The sequence below is a fragment of the Prinia subflava genome, assembly GCF_021018805.1.
Source record: "Prinia subflava isolate CZ2003 ecotype Zambia chromosome W unlocalized genomic scaffold, Cam_Psub_1.2 scaffold_33_NEW, whole genome shotgun sequence".
Classification (NCBI taxonomy): Eukaryota; Metazoa; Chordata; class Aves; order Passeriformes; family Cisticolidae; genus Prinia; species Prinia subflava.
This window is the reverse complement of record NW_026960610.1, coordinates 2,920,347-2,926,041: the sequence shown is the minus strand read 5'-3', so window position 1 is coordinate 2,926,041 and position 5,695 is coordinate 2,920,347.

Sequence of the window (5,695 nt, the reverse complement as noted above, 5' to 3'; positions counted from 1 at the left end):
CAGGATCTGACCTATCTCAGACAAGGTTTTGAAGCTGCCATTGTAGAAATGAACCTGCTTTAAGGCCAAGAGTTCTCTGGAAAAAAAAAAACAAACAAAAAAAACCCCAAAAAACAAACAAAAAAAAAAAAACCAACCTAGGAATGGGGATTAAAATACTTTCTTAAAAATAATTAAACCCAGAGGTTTAGCAGTAACTGCAAAATGGGTTAATTCCCAACTGGAGTTGCTTCTCACTAAGCATCTGATAGCATGAGAGCCAACACACAGCCCTCCCGTCAAACTGCACTGAATGCATTTCTGAAGGCTTTTCTCCTCCAGCAGGATTAAAGCTGCCTTCCCCAAATTAAAGCTGCCTTTTTTCATGTAAGGAGTGCAGCACCAGAACTTGCTGGCTTGGTGAGCAAGCTGATCAGATGACTAATGGCTCTCGGTCATGGAAATGATTCTTGAGGGCTGGTTGCAAATGCTCATCTACCTATGGCAGAAGGACCACCAAAGCCCTGGAACACCATGGCCCAGCATTCCAGAGAGTGAGGCCTCAGGATCCCAGCTGTCCATGGGAGGAACAGCTTTGTTCCCCTGAGGCTCCAGTCCTGGGGGAAGAGGCTGCAATTAAAGCACACATCCCTGTCCATAGGGAGCAAGAGTCCTGGCTCTGGGAGAGAGTGGAACATGAAGATCACTGGCATGGCAGACTCAAGGCAGCAATACACCATAGCTGCCATTGTGAGTGGCACAAGCAAAAGGAACAAAGTCAACAGGAGCATGAGTTTTAAATAATGTCAAAATGTTCTCAAGGTGAGCATTTGCTTTATGTAATTGCTCCGGGGCTCCAGTGGTCCTTTTGCTTAAGGTGGATGCAGTTGTCATTGCTAATTAATTGGTAAATACCAGTACTATGATATTTTTTTGTGTCTGCACAGGCACAGGCTGCTCCCCTGCAGCTGCTGACTTGGATGGAGCTTGGGACTTCAGCAGGAAAAATGATGAATGGACCTGCACTGCCCAAGCTGCTCTTCAGGCAGCTCATGGATACACATTAAATCATGAAAATCCTAGCAAGTTGCCAGCTCAAGCAATGCCTGTGGGATCTCTGGGGGCAAAGTGCCATGACCAGTCATCCATCATTGTGTAGGGTTTTGCTAAGATAATTTTAATTCTCCTTCTTCAGGTGAGAAGACCAGAGCTCGTGAAAGGGAGGGTGTGATCAGGGTCACCTGCTGCCTGCAGCAGGGAGATCTGACCCAGCTGTGCAGCTCTGCAGTGGGAGGCAAGATTGAGTCTGCCTTGGTGGGAAGGAAAAAAGAATATGTTAGAAATCTAAAAAAGTGAAGGGAAAAGGAGAGCAGTAACAGAAGAAAGGGAGCATTCAACAAAAGGGAAAGATGTGCCGGAGAAAAGGTTCTTTGATATCTTTCCAAGAATGTCTCAGGTGATGGACACATCAGGCAGCATGCCCTCTGCCCTCGGATGCTCCCCCTCTGGCATGGCACCAGCTCCCAAGTCATGCTTTGCAGAGTCTTAATGGTCTGGGATTTCTAATCTGTGTGTTGGCAATACTAGGGAGGAAAACCACTGTGGGCACACAGTGGGCAGGCTGCACCTTCCCAGTGCTGGAACTGGGAGCAGAGCTGAGCCCTTTGGTTGCCTCTGGTTGCCTCTGGTCTCTGCACTTGCTGTGGTTGTGACTCTCAAACCTCAGGTCACAGTGATATTGTCATAGGCAAAAAAAGTGGTAATAAAGAAAATAAATCTATGTCAAAATCCATGGTTCTAATTACTCATATGCAGTATGACACCCCAGAATTGTAATTTCCAATTTCATCTTCTCTGGCTGACCACACATATGAATTCATTCAAGTAGCAAGGAAGGAATTAAGTGTTAATTTTATAAAAAGGAAAGGCTACTAAGGATTTAAATTAGATTTTTAAATTAAGTATAAACCTGTAAAAAGTCTTTCTGAGTGTTCCCAGCTTCTTTCATTGATCATTCCCTACAGCAATAAAACAAAATGGTATGAAGTACCTGCAAAGTGCCAAGGCACTACCCCCATACAGCAGGACGGGAGACAGCCAGAGCTGGGAGCATCTGGAAGTGCTGGCAGGAGTAGATGGGTTCAAGGTATGGCCTGGGCTGAGCATCATCCTTCATCCTCCACCAGGGCTGTACTTGGCAGCGAGGTATTGAGGCTGGCATATCAAGTTTTAAATAGGGCTTTAAAAGTCCTTTCTCTAATGGAGCACCCGATCGTGCTCTGTAATTAAAGATTGCAGTCCTGGAGGCTCTGTCTGTGGAGAGGGAGGCAGACTCCGAGTGCCTCTGCTCACTGCCCTCTTATCTTCCTGGCATGGCTGCAGAGGCTTCAGAGACCTGTCACAGCACAGATAAGGACAGAAGCAAATTAAGATTTAGGAATTTCTTCTGGGACCTTCCTAGGCAAAAAGAGGTTTTTAACTGGTTTTCAATTCTGCGGCAGCCAAAGGTCTTTGATAAGTTTTAAATCATTCTCCGTTATTGCTCTCATTTTCTATGTTTAGTCCACTGTGATTTGGGTTTCTTTAAACAGATAAAAATTCACTATTTGTCTTTTCCTCCAAAAATCAAGGTGCTGAGTGATTTCATGTAGATGCTAATCAGCAAATGAGTTGTTGAAACTTAAGCCTGCTAAAGACAATGCTTTAGTCCAATGCTGCTATATTTAGCTTGTCTGGTAAATGTAGTATTAAAAGCCTGATAACTTTATTTTTAATTATGCTTTTTCTACTTGTACTATGTAGCTGGCAAACTGGCTTTTAAGTTTTCATCTGAAGCTCCCTTTTTTTAACTCACTTTCCCAATTTTTAAAATCTTTAAATCAGCCTTACAAATACCCTACTTTACAGAGCTCTGTTGTAGCATGGACACTTGATAGAGGTAATTTTGGCAAAAATACAAAAATAAAAAAAAGCTTGTGGTACTGACAATTGGTCTGAATTTAGGCTTCAGGCTCTGCCAGTATCTGTGTGAAAGGCAGGCGAGCAACTTTCTCATTCTGGCCTGGGAAAATCTTAAGGAGGAATACAAACAAACCTTGGGAAGTGAGAAACCATCTGCAGGTGATGTTTTTCCAACATGTTTACTGGCAAAAGATGTTTGTAAAAGGGTGTAGACTCTAATAACCAATCATGTTCTTTGTACCGAACTACTCTATAAAAGTAGAATTTAGAAGAATAAAGTTTGGTCTCATTTTCACCATCATATTGAGAGTCATGTTGTTATTTCTGTGCTGTCTGAAAATCATAGCAACATATGGGACCCTGAAGTTCCGACGAAGTCAACGCAGCCGAGACTGATCATTGTAGCAAAGCTTGAAAAATTGCTACCTCCTTCCTCAGAGAGGTAAGCGAAAAATTCCCACACTTTTCTAAAGAAGGCTGGTCCTGCTGACCACAGAAAAATATCAATCCTGCCAAAAAAGAGCAGGTCGGATGGCACCTGGCAAAGCTGGACTTTGATTCCTGGAACAGACAGCCGGGCAGAGGTTCCAGAAAAACCTGGGGAACCAGCCTCTCCTGAGAGAGGACAGCTTGTGCCTTTCCTGACAAGAGCAGCTGGAATTCTTCACTGCCGACAGCTTCTCTCGCCCGCCCGACTTCTTCCGATTCTATCTGGGCAAGACCAAAGCAAGCGTCTGCAAGCCACCTCTCCAGGCTGGCAGAGACGGCGCTTCCTTGGCTTTTTCCTTCTCCTTTCTTCGTATCACGGATGGCTGCGGAGCAGTTCCTGCTTTATCAGCCACTGCAACTGGTCTGTACCATGACTTTAAAAGATGCCAGCCCATCCCAGATACAGCTGGTCGGATACCCGGACCCTGAGTGTGACACAAGGATCCTTTCTTCCTTTGCATGGCCCAGCACCTGGCCTGTGGTTGGTAGGGACCAGGATTGAAACTTTTAATCCCCTCTACATCCTTGTGTGAGTTTAGGGTGAAAAGTTCACCTTATGAGTGTTTTATGCTTTTAATTTCAGCTATGCTTGTTTTTATGATTGCCTGTGTGAGTCTAGTGCTTGCTTTTTTCTTTGTCTTCTGTGTTTTAACTTTGGGTTTTTTCCCTCTGCAGGGGTGGGGGGTGCGGTGAGACAGAGGCTGTGGCAGCGCCAACTCGATCTCTCTGCCTTCTCTCTCTCTCTCTCACCGTGCCCAGCCCCCTTTTTCTCCCCGTGGTGGCAGTGGGATGGGGTCGGATCCTCCCCCCTTTCTGTTTTCCCTACACGCAATTCTCTCCCTGCCCCCATGGTTTCGCGGGTGTGGTGTGGAGAGGGGAGACCCGTGCCCTGGCGGGAAGCCGGCAGCTCGTGCTGCCGGCGGCCCGGGTCCCACCTTCTGCCTTCCCTTCCAGCTGTGAAATACAAAGTTCTGCTTCGTGTCAGGGAAATGAAGAAAATCTGTGTAATTGTAGTTGTGGAACACGGCCATGGGACAGTTATAAAGATGAGTTCTAATAAACAGCTGAGGAAAGCATGGAAGGAAGTTTTTGAATAAATCTTTTGCTTGCAATTACCTATTATAAGTCTCAAGCTATTCTGTAATAAGTGTCTTTTAATTATAACCTTAGAAGCTTGCTTTGTATTAAAGAATTTTAACTGTAGTTTTAGATTGTAAAAAGGCTTTTAGACAAAAGAAGAAAGTAAGAAGGGGGCCCAGGCCTTCACAGAAGGTGGGAAAACATCCTGGACACGAAAACAAGACTTCAGCACACTGATTTATGGCTCCTGAAGAGGGAAACTGGACATCACTATCGGAGATTGATGGACCTGAAAAATAGAAACGGGACCCCCCCATCTGGAAGCCAGACCCCACCATCTGGAAAAACATATCCTGGATGTACATCCTGGAATATTGAAATATCGAAATAGATCACAATAGTCTATAGAATTATACAGGACAATCTATAGATTTCTGGCTGTTAAGTATTAAATTGTGACATTAAAACTAGAAATGGAAACTGCTGAGAAAGCCTACGAATATGTATGAATATAGCAAATAAAATACCAGCAAGTCCAGCAATCGGTGTGCAGTCGGAAGGGAAAACCCCTACCACTGTACCCAGCGCTGCCTTTGCTCACACTTTACCATATTAATTTAATTAATTATTAAATTGCTGCTTGATATATTGGCTGTGTCAAGCGTCTCATTTCTAACACAGCTTCCCGGTGGGTGGGAGGAACCCCAGGCCGGCGGCGGTCCACAGTTTCTTTCTCTCTCTCACTCTCTGTGCTCAGTTTTCCCCCTGCCCTTCTCCGGAGCGCTGCCTCCTTCCACGGTGGCGGCTGCGATCTCTCTTGCGAGATTTTTCTGTACTTGGTTTTTCCCCCCTCCCCGCGGGCGCGCGGGTCCCTTCCCTTCCCCGCGCGGTGCCGCTGAGATGTGCGGCTTGGAGGGGCTTTGCCTCTCGGTTCCCCCCCCTTCCCCCCAGGGCGTTGAAGGGGGGCAGCCGGCTCTCCACTTGAGAGGGGCAGTGGTGGGGCGGTGGTGGGAGCGTGCTGAGCCCTGCTGAGCCCGCCAAGCCCACTCGGTTGCCCCTTCCCTCTTTCCTCCACCGTGTGCAGTGGTGGTGAAAGCAGAGGCAGCGCCCCCCCCATCCCCCACCCCGGCACACACTCTGCTACAACCGCTGCTGTTTTCATTTCCCTCCTGCGTGAATTTAAGCA